The following is a 15,407-nucleotide window of genomic DNA, read 5'->3' on the forward strand; positions in this document are numbered from 1 at the left end:
TTTAAGCAAGTCAGCAAAAGGAATTGTTCCCAATGGTAAGTAATGCCCTCTGAGGAAATGCATCCTGTGGGAGTGTTTCCAGAGGATTGCCAATGGGGCTTTGCAAGAATGTCCAATGGCACTCAAGCCAGGCAAACCATGGATCTCACACTCATTCCTTCTCTTCATATTCTTCCCCAATATCTTGATCTTTACCTTTGATTCCCATTTCAGTTCTACAGTTCCCTTTCCCATTCAACTCTACCTGCACTTTCCATTTCATTCAAGGCTCTCTGACTTACCATCTCATTTCCCATACACTACTACCCACTTATTCCCTCCCTATGTCCAATTGTCACCTTTACATCCTCCATCGGCATTGTGATCCAATCAAGTTCAAGTTTATTATTATCTAACTGTACATATACAACTAGTTGAAACAATGTTTCTCTGGACCTCAGTGCACACACATACATAATCATAATACACAGTCCTGCACTTTCATTCCAACAATTCTGTTGCCTTCAGTCCCCTTCTTAGCTGTAACATTATTAGTTGTGGAGTATTCCTAATTCTTATTCCTAGTCCATAATTACCTTTCCTATTCTACTTTGCTTTCCCCTTTCTTTGCTCCATCCCCTCATCCATCCCTTTCCATTTTATCCCTCCCCTTTATTTTCTATGAAAGCACCAAAATTCAATTGTTACTTGTGGTTGTTTGTGCAATGCCTTTTGGTTACTAATTGTGGTAGAAGCAGGAAATTATGGAAAGACAACAGATAAGGGAACATTTAGTAATTTGGTTAATAGATTACTAGCCATTGTTCTGGACCAATTAACTGGATTTTTTAAGAGAAAATCAGTCGCAGAAACAATGATATATTTCAATTGTCATTGAAAATTCTTCATTCATTAATGTCTGTCTGGGAAGGAAATCTGCCATACTTAAGTATGATTTGTATGTGACTGCTGGATGCTTAACTGCCTTCTCAGTTCAGGGTTAGAGAGGAATAACACTGTTAATAACAGACACATCCCATTGAAAGTTTGGAATAAACCTGTATGGAGACAGGTACTGATTGGAACATTAATTTGATTTCTTTCCATGAATACTGCCTGATTTGTTCAGTACTTGGGGCATTTATGCTTCTAGCATCTGCAATATTTGACATTTTGTTAATTGGTGCCTGCAATAATAATCACCATTTCAGTTTTGAATGACAGAGCTTGAGTTTTAATCATTGTTTGTAAAATAAGTATATTTTAGAATACCACAGAACCAGACTGGGCAATATTTTACTTTAAGCCTATTTTAAAATTCCTATGATTGCCATCACTTGATAAAGGGATTAGAGTAAATATTTAACATGTTATTTATTAACATTTCATATTTTGCAATCAAATTCTGCATCAAACAGCAGAGATTTTTTTTTTAACTGTTGTTTCTATGAAGATGTCTTGGGGTAAATGGAGCAGTATTAATAATTTAGTGTTGATTTTTTTTTGTCACAATCAGAGAGCCAAGTGAATACTTGAATGGAAATAAAATGAGAATTTTTTTTAGAATGTGAGGTCTTAAATCTCCCAGCCTAGTTATTCTTGGCATCAGACATTAAAAAAAAGTGGTTTAATCAATATGATTTAATTGATAAAGATTAATTGAGAAGATGATGCTAAGAGGCTGATAGGATGTGTCCAGAGAGCTACCATCTAAAACAAGGAAAACTTCGTCTCTAAATAGAAAATAAATTTACCCATGCTGAAGTAAGATGGACAGGAAGAGCAAGAAGCAGGCAACAGAAGATCAGGACCAGCTAGAAGTGGCAGAAACATTGAGTGAAAACTCACTCAACACTGGCGACCCACAGGCTTCGGCGCTACCAGTGGGGCCTAGTGCAGAAGGCACAAGGATGAAGCCTGCAACCTTGGGTCACCCAACCAAGATGTTCTGGCAGCGGTGCAGTTGCTGGTGATCCAGATCGGAGGTCTGGAGCAACAACTGGACACCAGACTAAAAGAGGTTTCAGAGGGCCTACTCAACCAACAAACTTCAATTGAGACACTGACTAATCGTGTAGGGGTCCTGGAAGACAAGATGGATGATATCCAGGATAGATGAGAAAGACTGGAAAGTAGAGCCGATGTGTGGGTTGTTGAAAAAAAAGCTGATAGATAAGTTTGAAATATCTGGATAATTACAATTGGCGCAATAACATTAGACTACGTGCCTGAAAGAGGGGAGGAAGGGAAGGATTAATTGGAGTTCATTGAACATTAGATTCCTGAGTGTTGGGAAGGGAGAAATTCAGAGCCCCCCCAGCCATAAAAAGGACACATCAGACATTCAGCCCCCATCCCACTCCAAATCAATGACCGAGGTCGGTTCTGTTAGCAGCTGGGACTGGGAAACAGTACTAAGGGCAGCGATGACCCAATCAAGGGAGACAGGAGCCAGTGGAATTCCCGGGGAAAGATTGATGTTCTTCCCTGACCTGAACCCTGCACTGCTAAAATAATGAAAAGAATTTGACCAGGTCAAGAAAATACTGAGAGATGCAGCCACCCGAAATTTCATGCTACTGGTGAAAACATATCAAGGAACCATGGAACGCTATGTTATATACCCAGAGGCTACCAGAAAGTGTGTAAGCCTGCAAGAACACAGGCTGAATCTAACCCCCTGAAGGATCCATGGACGGAATGCTTGAGAAGCTAATGAACAAAGAGTGGGGTCATTACAGTCCTACAATTATTGACTCACGAAAACAACTAAGGTGATCGAGGATATTATTGAACATAGTAACCAGGGTTTTGGCCAAGTTTTGCAATGATCGGAGGGAATAGAGGGTTAGGTACATGTTTTTTTTCTTTAAAAACGTATAAATGGGGAAAATAATTAGACCTTGAGGCGGAAGAGGCTATGTAAGTCTGCAGCGCAGACCAGGCAAGAGAGATGGTGCACATGGAGACTTGAAATAGGAGGGGAGATGGTGGAGGAGCAAAGAGAAAAGGCACCAAAACAGAGGACGGGAATATTTTGAAGGTTTTGCTTGTTAACTTTAACATGCTGGGGTTTTTTAAGGTTTATTTTAATTTTACCTAGGTTTGTCTATGTGTGGGGGGGTTGTTTTTCTCACGTTTATTTTTATTCTTCGTTTCTCTTTGTGGCTGGTGTGGATGTTGGCATGGAGAGACCATGAACGACGAGAGGGCACCATTCAAGACAAACAAACAAGGGTGTTGTGAAGGTGAAAAGATAAGATATGGTAACACAAATGAATAAGACTATCAAATTTATTAGTACCAATGTGAATGGTTTAAACAGCTCCATAAAAAGGAAGAGGGTCCTGGCTCACCTTAAAAAATTGAAAGCAGATATAATATTCCTACAGGAAGTGCACATGACAAAAAGGGAACATGATAAACTTAAAAGGGATAGGGTGGGGCAGGTATTCTCCTCCTCCTTTGGTTCTAAGGCTAGGGGAGTAGCCATTTTAATTTACAAAAAATTCCTGGTGGTGGTGAAGCTACAGACCCAGCTGGAAGATTTGTAATAGTGCACGGCCAGCAATATTCAGACCTTTATGCTCCAAACTTTGATGATGAGCAGTTCATGCAAAATGCTTTTCTACTTTCCAAAGAGCTGCAGAGGGTAAACAGAACATATTAAGACAACAAAGACATTGATGAGGTCCAAGGCAGTGAAAACCTCTCTGGCCTTTATGAAAGAATTAAATTTGATAGACATATTGAGACAGAGGAACCAGCAGACTAGGGACTACTCCTTTTCTCAAAGCCCCATGACTCTCACACCAGAATTTATTATTTTTTTATGTCTACCCAGTTGGAAAGCAGAATGCTTGAGTCGGAATATTTAGCAAGGCTAGTATCAGATCACTCACCATTGACCTTGTAGATAACAATGCCTGAAAAACAGGCAAATGCTTATAGGTGGTGCCTTAATGCTGCACTGTTGAAAAATCCAGACTTTTGCACTTTTCTAAGGGGTCAAATTGCTCTTTGTGAAACAAGCTGCCCCTCAACTAATTTTTTTTTTAATCTGGGGCACACTAAAGGCCCATCTAAGGTGACAAATAATTTCATACACCAAAAGTATTTTTAAAAATCTGACTGAGGTGGAGACTTTGGAACAGGAGATCACAAAATTGGAAAAAGAATATCAAAACCTAGGATTGAATGAGAAATATTGAATTGGAAAACAAGAAACTTAAATACAACACTCTGCAAATGTATAGAGTTGAAAAAAATACTCTTGTGAACCAAGCAAAGTTATTATGAACTAGGCGGAAAAACACATAAAATACTGGCATGCCAACTGAGAGCGGAGGAAACTCTATTAATGCAGTTCCGTCCAGGCCAGACTCAGTACACACAATCCAAGAAAAATAAGTGACACCTTCAAAACATATTACAAGAAATTGTATAAATCCGAGGTGCCAAGAGACATAAATAAAATTGAGTAGATTGAGCTGCCAATATTGGCCCAGGAGGACCAGACAGAATTAGATGCCCCACTTTCCAGTGAGGAAATCAAATGGACCTTGGGAACATTACAAGCAAGTCTATGGGAGAGGACGGCTTTCCCCCTGAGTTTTATAAGGAATTCAAAGACCTATTGATACTGTTGTTAATGGGGGTAGTGAACCAGGCAGCGGAGACGCAGAATCTCCTGGAATCCTTTTCAACAGCCATCATTGTGGTGATGCCTAAAAAGAACAGGAACCCATTAAAGCCATCCTCATACAGACCTATCTCACTATTAAATATAGATTACAAAATAATAGCCAAGGCCAATAGGCTGGATTGATAATTTTCCAAATTATTAGATCTGGACCAAGTGGGCTTTGTCAGGAAGAGGCAATGTGCCAACAACTTAAACAGACTATTTATTATTATACCTTTGGCATAGGCAAAGCCTGATCCAAGTATAATAGTCTCCTAGATGCTAGAATGGCCTTTCCTGTTTAAAATTCTAGTGTGGCCACTGGAATCCCAGTAGACATGACGAAATAACCACACAAGGTGTTTTAAGAGTGAGTCAAATTACTCTTCATCACCAGCACAACCTTTTAAAAGCCAGAATCATGCACTCAACCTGTGCTGACGTCACCATGCACTGACATCACATGGTCGGTTCAATGCCTTCTGGGAATTGTGGTGCCACCATAGCACTGCTACACAGACCCACCCTCCCCCCAGAACCAACAGAAATTTTTGTCTTTTAGGTGGTCGACCTCTGCGATGGATTGTTGGCTGCTGCAGTGGCAAAATCTTGTCCACGAGAGCTGTCAATAGAGAAAGACTGTGGCTTCCCTCCAATGTACAAAATACAGTGGACCTAGTTTGTCTGAGTATCCTTTCAGATCCTTTGTAGGATGTCTGTAAAGATTGACCAAGTGTTTCCCTTCGGACGAAGACATATTCACAGTTTTTGAGGATTCAGGCAAAAAAGAAGTGTTCTCTGTGGTATAGGGGTCAAATATCCTACAATTTCCCTGAGCCTGCTCAACAGTTCCTTAGGATCATCGTTAGAGTTGGAATGGTAGGGGACAAACTCCCCTGGAGCCACCAATGATGCTCCTTACATGAACTCTGCAGATGAAGCTCAGAGGTACTCTTTTGGAGTTGTTCTAATGCCCGATAATACCCAGGGCAGCTCATCAGCCCAGTTCGGGCCCTCTAACCGAGCCATCAAGGCTGACTTGAGATGTTGATGAAATCTTTCCACCATTCTATTGGCCTGGGGATGATACGCATTCGTATGATGAATTGTTATACCCTGCAAGTGAAATAAGGCCATCCACAGCAAGGAAGTAAATTGTGGTCTTCTTTCCGAAATAGCGTGCATCAGTAAACCAAAGCGAGACACCCAGGAACTGAGGAACACCCGAGCACAAGTGTCTGCAGTAGCATCTACCATAGGCATCGGGCCACCACGCAAACCTGTTACTATAAAATGATAACGATATCCTCTTGAAACAGGAAGCGGACCAACAATATCCATGTGGACATGAGCAAAATGCCAAGTAACTTCTGGGAAGGACTGCAGTGGTGCCTTAGTGTGCCACTGAACATTTGCTTTTTAGCAGGCAATGCAGGACCTCGCCATTTGTGTAGCATCTTTTTTAAGACTGTGGCACACAAACCTGTCCAAAACCATATGAACAGTCGATCTAATCGATGAATGTGAGAGACCATGCACAGAGTCGAATATTCAACGTTTCCATAATGCTGGAATTACTGGGTGTGGGTGTCTCATTGATATTAACACAGATGAGTAATTTCCTATTAACTCCAAACTGGGCATCGTTCAATTGCAGGTTCGTGATTGAAGTCCGATAAGCATTCATCTCATGGTCTTGTTCTTGGGCTGTGGCCCAATACCTTGGTCTACAGAAAAGTGTAGTACTTTTGAGGAAAATTCTGAAATGAATGATAATTGGCATTGTTGTCATGCTGATCAGGACACTGCGACCTTGGAAAATGCAAATGTTAAGGGCTTGTGGTCAGTGTACATAGTAAAATCTCTGCTCTCCAAAATATAACGAAAGTGTCAAATAGATAAGTAAATGCCCAAAAGCTTCCTTATCAAAAGCACTGTACTTCTTCTCTGCTTCACAAAGAAGACAGCTGAAGAATGCTATTAGTTTCCATTGTCCGTTGACATAGTGAAGTGCACCTCCTACAACCATTCTGGAAGCATCGGAAAAAAGGGCGGTGGCTGCATTTAAAATTGGATAGCTGAGCATAATGGCATGAGTCAGCAAATCTTTCGTCTTCAAGAAGGCATTGTTTCCCTCTTCAGTCCAATGGATTGTTCTGGTGTTTTGGAAAAATAAATTGAAAAGAGGCTTCATGATGTGAGCTGCGTCTGAAAGAAACCGTCACTAAAAATTTACCATTCCCAAGAATTTCTGCAGGCTTTTAACCTTAGCAGGTCTTGAGTATTTGGTAATGGCCTCAGCTTTGGATGGCAGCAGAGTCACACCTTCCTGAGTAATCATATGCCCCAAGAAATCAATAATTTCTTATCCAAAAACGCATTTATCTGATCTGATGGTCGGTTCAAAGTTTTGAAGACAAATTAAAAAGTGTACGAAGATGTTCCAAATGTTCTTTCTTTGTCCCACTGGCCACTAAAATGTTGTTGAGGTAAATGAAGACATTGGTCATATCATGTCCTAAAGCATCCATAACTCATTGAAATGACTGAGCAGCATTCTTTAATCCAAGTGGCATTCGTAAAAATGCGAACAACCCAAACGGGGTAATTATTGCTGTTTTTGGAATGTCTTCTGGTTCTACTAGAACTTGGTGATAGCCATGCACCAAGTATATTTTGGAGAAGATCTTCACTCCATGCAAATTAGTCAAGAAATCCTGAATATGAGGTATCTGATAACGATCCAGAATGGTGGCATCGTTAAGCCGCCTGTAATCTCCACATGGTCACCAACCTCCATTGTGTTTCCAGGCCATATATAATGGAGATGCCTAAAGACTGTCAAACCCCGAATTATGCCTAGTTCCTCCATCTTGGCAAACTCTTCCTTAGCTAAACGCTGGCTCCCGTACACAAGGGGCAGAATCGCCATAGCACACAGCCTACACTGCCTCCTCACTGAAGAGAAGTGCCTGGGTTAAAGATCGGACTGTGGGACCGAACGCCACTCCTGAGACTGTGTGCTGACATCACTCCCATGAGCCAGGTGGGAGAATTTCGCAGTATTGCTTTTGTAGCGTGGTCTGTTTGATTAAACAGTCAGTTACTGGTTCACCAGCTCAGTGCAGACGTGTTCCTTTCTTTTCACAGCACCATCGTGTGGCTACAGTGGTGACCCCACATAGGTTTCAAGTTTGAGACCTAACAAGCACACAGTAGCATGGACCTTACCGGCTTTTCAGCAGCTTCTGAAGAGCCTACCACAGCCGTGACCATTTCTGCTCCCGCCCCAGCTACGGTGAACGCCATGGGCGTCCTCTTTCCATCATTTTGGGCCAACCAGCTACGCGGCTTGCTGCAATGAGCTGAGGTACAGTTTGTGCAAAGAGGCATAACAGCTGAAGACACCAAATTCTGGCATGTCAACACCCTGGACCCAGTCACAGCAGCAAGAGTCAGCTCTTTTGTGAACCACCCACCCATGGAATGCTTATATCCTCTTTCACCAGTTCTTACTCGACTCTTTCAAACTCAGTCGCATACTTAACTCACAGGGCCAAAGGGATTGCAACCCATCGACCTTATGCAGGAGCTAATGGCGTTAGCAGACAGACACATTGTGCTTTCTGTTTGAAGCCCTATTCTTGTCAAAGTTGCTAGACCATGTTGCCACAGCCATCTCCAATGTGGACTTTGCTCACCCACACCTTGTGGCCAAGGAAGCGGACCGGCTTTTCCAAATCCCTCAGCCGGACTCAATCCATGTCCAGCCTGGTTGTGTGGTGGGTGCTACCACACTGGTAGGGACTACTCAGACCCCTCCCCGGCAGCTGTACAGACACAGCGTGGAGACCGTCCCAACAAGGCTACTGGTTACTGCTACTACCACCGTCAATGGGGCCATACTGCCCGATAATGCATTCCCCCTGTAATTTCACCAGATCCCAGCCTGACGCCAGGAAATGAGCAAGCCAGCTGTTGTAAGTGACCTCGGCGGTTGGCACCAGTAAAGGCCTCTTGGGCAACTGTTCCTCGTGGACACTGGTGCCGAGATCAGCCTCATACAGCCCACATTCTTCGAGAGGAGAAACAACCCCCGAGGTTTCCCCTTACAGGCAGCCAATGGTTCTACGATCTTCAGCTACAGAACTCAATTCGTGACTATCCATACCAAGGACACAGTTTTCCAATGGGAGTGCACAGACTCCTCTGTGGGTCATACTTTCTACGGGACAACGAACTCCTGGTGGATTTGACCAAGTGCTGCGTAGTGAATGCAGCGACCTTCCAGGTATTTCCCCTCCCCATACACCAATGCAATTTCCAGCTGATGGAAGTCAATGCCTCCATCCGGAACGAGTACACCTCCCTACTGGCCGATTTCCCATCGCTGCTCGCCCTGAATTTACACAATGCGTAACTGAACCTGGTAAGCAGTACTTCATTGAGACTACCGGACAACCAGTTTACGCGAGGGCAAGACAACCTCCCCAGGACAAGCTCCTCCTGGCCAAAACCAAGTTTGCAACCATGGAGAAGTTGGGTATTGTTCGCCACTCGAAAAGCCCTTAGGCCAACCCCCTGCATATAGTCCCCAAGAACTCTGGAGGGTGGTGCCCGTGTGGAGACTACCGGTGGTTAAATGACGCAACAGTGCCAGATTGGTATCCATTACCACGTGTGCAAGATTTTGCTGCTCGATTCTGGGGAACTCTGATCTTCTCTAAAGTCAATTTGGTTAAAGGATATCACCAGATCCCAGTGCACCCCAATGACATCCTAAAGACTGTCATCATCACCCCGTTTGGACTTTTCAAATTCGTGCGCATGCCTTTTGGCCTACAAAATATGGCCCAGACGTTCCAGTGCCTTATGGACGTGGTGACTCAGGACCTGGAGGGAATATTCATCTATCAAGATGTTATTCTCATCACCAGCCCCAAAGCAGGAACACACAAGGAACACCTTTGACAGCTCTTCACCAAGCTTCAGGCTCATGGGTTAATGATCAATTCAGCTAAATGCCAGTTTGACTTTGTCTTGGGTAAACTTATACCTCTCATTTTGTTCGTTTTAGATTGGTCACAGTGTTTGAGCTACCAAAAGAAAATAGACACACACAGACACACCGAGAGCAGTTCAGTTTATACAAGTCTTTATTACTAAATCTAAAGCTGAATTCACACTACAATATGCAAGCCCTTCCCAATTATACTCATCAACGCCTGGACTGGTCCCAACTGCCGAAGCAAGGCAACAACTGCACACTTGTAGTAGGTTGTCGGGGCGCCTGTAGCAGCTTCTCCACCTCCCTCGACCGGGACGTTAGCTAGCTTCTCCACCTCCCTCGACCGGGACGTTAGCTGGACTCTTGAAGTTCTTCTTCTTGCTGAGACATGTTGCCACCTCTTAGAGAGTCTCAAATTTCAGCAGTGGGACCATGGCTTATATTACCCAAAAGTTGTTTATTTCAGATCTTATCTCTTTGAACAAATGACAGTCTGCGACCAACAAAAGAAAACTGCATCTCTGGGGCTCATGGTGGAATTTAGATGTGTCTACTAATTCATATGCATCCCTGGGCCTCATAGTGTAAATTAGATTATGTCTGCTGATCTAAAAAACAAGCAGGTTCTCAGCCTGCAAAGGCTGCAAAAGTAAAAAATACAGTTTAAGTCTTCCATTACAGACTTGGACACCATCGATTTCCTGGGACATCGTATCATCAACATGGGAGCCACGCCACTGCCCGACAAGGTAGAGGCCATCTGCAGTTTTCCCAAACCATCCTCTCTCAAGGGACTGCAGGAATTAATAGGGATGGTGAACTTTTACCATTGTTTCCTCCCAGGAGCAGCAGCCATCATGCAACCACTATTCAACCTCATCAAAAGGGGTGAGAAGACTCTCACCCGGTCCACTGAAGCACTCCAAGCTTTCGACGCAACCAAAACAGCACTAACTGAAGCCACCTTCTTGGCCCACCAAGACCCAAACTCATTGACAACAGATGCCTCCGAGAAAGCAGTTGGCGCAGTACTGTAGCAGTGGGTTGATCAACAATGGAAGCCACTTGCTTTTTTCAGCAAGCACCTGAGGCCACCCAAATTTAAGTACAGCGCTTTTGATCGGGAGCTGCTAGCTCTGTACCTGACCATACGCTATTTTAGGTATATCCTAGAAGGCCGGGTATTCATGGCATACACAGACCAAAAACCACTGGTGCAAGCACTGGGGAAGATCTCAGACCCATGGTCGGCCAGACAGCAATGCCACGTTTGCTATATCTCAGAATTTTCTACAGACATCTGGCACGTCACAGGAACATCCAATGTAGTAGCAGATGCACTCTCATGCCCAACAATCTCCGAGGTTATGGGTGGTATCAACATGGCCCAGCTAGCCAGGGACCAGGCCAAGGATGCAGACACACAAACCTACTGCACGCCCATCACAGGACTGCAGGTACAGGATTTTGCCCCTGATCCAGGAGGACTACTACTCCTTTGCGACATGTCCATTGGCCGCCTGAGGCCTATCATTCCTGTTTGGAGACACCAGGTGTTCAACCAAGTGCCTGGACTTTTGCAACCCTCCATCAGATCAATTGTCTGCCTCATCTCCAATCATTTCATATGGCACGTACTACATCGTGAAGTCTCTGGGCGAAGACCTGCGAATAATGTCAACGTGCCAAAATCCAGCGACACACCAAGGCACTGTTACAATCCTTCCCATCTACTGAAAAGACATTCCACCATATCCACGTGGACATCGTGGGACCACTGCCAATCAGCCAAGGGATGAGGTACCTGTTCACTGTGGTTGACCGTTTCACACATTGGCCAGAGGCAGTCCCTATGCCATCCTGTGACACAGAGACTTGCAGTCATGTCACAGTAGGTCGCTCATTTCAGCATCCCCTCACATATTATTTCCTCCCTGTGGTCAACACTATCAAAATTCTTTGGTAGCCACTTACACCATATGACTGCCTACCACCCCCAAGCGAACAGACTGGTGGAGCACTTTCACCACCACTTGAAAGCATCGCTGAAAGCTCGACTCCAGGACCCAAACTGAATGGACGAACTCCCATTAGTCCTGCTCGGCATCAGCACAGCACCCAAAGAAGGCCTCCCCACGTCATTGGCTGAGAAAGTCTACGGGATGCCTCTCGCCATTCCAGGTGACCTCCATTTCAGCTCCACTGAACCTCAACCCAATGCCATGGATGTCCTACAGCATTTAAGGGACAGCACAGCCAACCCACACCTACTACCACACACTGTACACCACCCTGCCACACCCCAGAAGATTTGAAAACTGCAGATTTTGTTTTCCTCAGGAGGGGCCAGCCAGGAACCCCTTTACAATGCCCTTTCGATGGACCTTTTAAAGTGCTTAAGAAGGATGTTGTGGTTTTTACTCTGGATATTGGGGGTAGACAGTACATGTTCATTATGGACCATTTGAAATGGACCCACTGAGACAACACAGAACCTTTCCCTGCCCCTCGGTTGCGGCAATGTAGCCGTCCTTCTAAGGAGTCACACAAACAAGAACCTGCACACACAAAAGGACATAATCAAGCACAAACAGGACTTTGTTCAGAAACCTATGTCTCCAAGCATCCAATATCAAACAACTACAAAGACACGTGTTGAAACATTGGTCCAAGGCACATTCTGTCAGACTGGAATTAGAGTTTCTGGCATACACATGCACCACATACACTCCCCATGTACACATGATCCGAGAAGCGCCAGGGTTAAGAGTGGACTGTAAGAGCGAGTGCCACTCCTGAGACTGTGAGTTGATGTCACTCCAGTGAGCTAGGGCGGTGGGTGGGTGGGTTTCACAGTATTCCTTTTGTAACACAGTCTGTTTGAATAAACAGTTACTGGTTCACTCAGCTCGGTGCAGACATGTTCCTTTCTTTTCACAGTGCCATAATAAAAGTGCTTTTAATGCATCATATTTGCTGGTATGTGGTGGATCCCGTACGAAGTTGCCGACCTTCTTAGCAACAGCCTGGTCCAGGGCACTGACAAGATGGTATCAACGAGTGGTGTCCAATTCAACTTCACAAAGGTGAAATTGTGCTTCAGCCTGTTGGAACCACAGTTCAGGCTCAGCTGTCCAGAAAGGTGGTAGCTTCACAGCAATGGCTACAGAGTCCATGTTAGTCCAAAAATACTTTTTAGACTCTTCGGGGTCACCATTTATGGCCACTGGAATCACAGCAGACACAATGAAATAACCACACAAAAAATTTTTAGAGTGAATCAAATGGATTTACTCTTCATCACCCGCACAATTTTTTAAAAGCCAGAATCCCATGCTGATGTCATCACGCACTGACGACACAAAGCCGATTCTATGGAAAAATTTGGAATGGGACAAACATTTGTTAACTGGATAAATACATTGTATGACAAACCACGGGCAAAAGTCAGTCCAAATGGACAAATATCACCAACGTTCCCCTCAGTAGGTCCAGCAGGCAGGGCTGTTCTCTGACTCCAGGGCAGTTCTTCCTAGTAATTGAACCATTAGCAGAGGCTATCAGGAAAGATCCACTGATAAAGGGATTCAAAGTGGGTAATTGCGAGAACAAGATAAATCTAATGGCAGATGGCATGTTGCTGCACCTGATGGACCTGGCTGGGTCTTTGCCCAAGTTACTTGCCACACTGGAGGACTATGATACAATATTGGACTACAAAACCAACAAAGAAAAAAGCAATATCATGCTACTGAATAAATTTGACCATGAAGAATACCAAATAAACAGCAATTTTAGTTGGTAGACAGGAGCTATAAAATACCTAGAAATCAAGATTGATAGTAACCTGGAAAATTTATACAAACTGAACTACCCCCCACCCCCCAACAATGCTTGAGTAGATTGAAGGTGACTTAATGAGATGGAGGAATCTGCCCATCACCTTAAAGAGAAGGGTCATCTGCATAATTATGTAAGTGATGCCTTGAAAAATCTGACACTGTACTAGAGCTTGGGGGGATGGTGGTGGGGGGGGGGGGGGTGGTGGTAAGATTGCCTGATTTTAAGAAATATCTAGCAGCTCATTCAAGGTTCTTTGCAAGAAGGGGAACCACCCACTTGGATGTAAATGGGATTGCATGCAATGGGGGAGGGGATGGCGAAGGATTTAGTATACAAATGGGATGCCAAATTAATAGCAAAAAAAAGATCCCATACTTGAAACATCTGATTAAAATCTGGCATGAGATTAATTAATGTATTGGAACCTGTCCCTTAGGAATGGTCTTAATTGGAGCAAACAGTGAAAGGTCCCATAAGACAAATCTTATTTGCCCCTTAGCTGCTCAAAGGACATAAACTGTCTCACCTCGCAGCATTCCTCGATATGTCATATCCCCTGCCGTTGCCAAATCTCCCAAGATTTTATTGCCCTTGTTCATTTTGAGTTAGTGATGCCTTAGGCGATATTTCCATTTTGATGCTGAGCCATTGTATTGGCCTAAATTAGAAGTTAGCCAATATAAAATAATCTAAAGAGGTGATAAGATGTATCTTGGAGTCCTGCCATAACTAAGGTTCTGATTCGATTCTGTCTGAAATAATACAATTACTTCTGGCTACTACATAATCTGAGAAATATTAGTTAATTCACTGAGATAGGTGTTTTATAACATTGCTTGTTTATACACATTGCATGTTCCAACTCCTGGGAATGAATAATTCCGCCAACAAACAGCTCACCACGTAACTCCACCCCACAATGTAACATGGCCAATATTCATAGGACTGCAATGGATTAAATGGGAAAATAATCCTATGATTGTGCCCATGAGAGGTAAAAACAATAGAATGCAAGTGTTGGCACTGTTGGTAATTATCAGAGACCCATAGTGGTTGGTTTGTCTTATCTCCATGACAATGAGAAGATCATCACAGGATTGACTCCTATTGCTGTACACTAATCTGGATAAAATGGCTGTCCAACTGACTGGGGTTATTTAAAGAAAAAACTCTCCATTCAAGAGCTTTGGAAAATGTTTATTGTTTAGTTGACAATACCCAGTCCAAAAGCAGATAATTTTTGTGCAGAGGCAATAACAAACCCACAGATGATTTTGATTTATTCTGTAACAATATAATTAGAAATAGTGCATGTAATATTCTGTTGTTCTGAGGTAACACACCCAGGGAATTGTGCTGCCTTTAATTAATAATATGAGTAAATTGTATCCTCATGCAAACAGCATTTGATGCACAGAATGTTCTGGAATTCTAAATATTAGCACCTCCACATAATCCAGTTTGATCCATGCAGCTCTGCAAAAAACACAAACCAAGCTCTATGCTGCCTCATCGTGTAATCAAGGCTTCGGTGTTGGGAAATACGCCAATGGGGCAATGCCAAACATACAGTAGGGAGCAGATCTTGCTGTATACTCAATCCCAGCTTGTGCTCTATAAGTTATTGGCATAGTTGTTATGCCTGCTGCCCAACAAGCATACCTGTACTTCAGGACCACACTTCAATTCACTGAAGGGCAAAGTCTCCATTCAACACACTGGGTCACATTGAGGCTTTACTCATGATAAGGAGAGTCACACATTAGTGCTACTTGCTGCAGGTGCTGGCTCTTATTCCAAAGGTAAAGGAATGGCAAAGGGATATAGCACTCATGTCTGTAAATCTACACATGCTTATGTGCATGTGCACATACAGTGTTGGATAGGTAAATG

At 43.5% G+C, this 15,407-nt stretch overlaps 1 long non-coding RNA gene across 4 annotated transcripts in view; it reads left to right on the forward strand.

Moving 5' to 3' along the window:
* Window positions 1-15,407, forward strand: part of LOC138735971 (uncharacterized) — an 89,312-nt gene that overhangs the window by 1,120 nt on the left and 72,785 nt on the right. The window contains exons 1-2 of one of the 4 annotated variants that reach the window (XR_011340041.1): window positions 1,368-3,227; window positions 12,612-12,757. The exons of 2 other annotated variants lie outside the window; for them this stretch is intronic. This is a non-coding gene — a long non-coding RNA (uncharacterized lncRNA). Of the gene's footprint in view, window positions 1-1,367; window positions 3,228-12,611; window positions 12,758-15,407 lie in introns of those variants that run through there. One more of the 4 variants, XR_011340042.1, reaches the window with a different exon arrangement.

Source organism: Narcine bancroftii, chromosome 6 (genome assembly GCF_036971445.1).
Source record: "Narcine bancroftii isolate sNarBan1 chromosome 6, sNarBan1.hap1, whole genome shotgun sequence".
Classification (NCBI taxonomy): Eukaryota; Metazoa; Chordata; class Chondrichthyes; order Torpediniformes; family Narcinidae; genus Narcine; species Narcine bancroftii.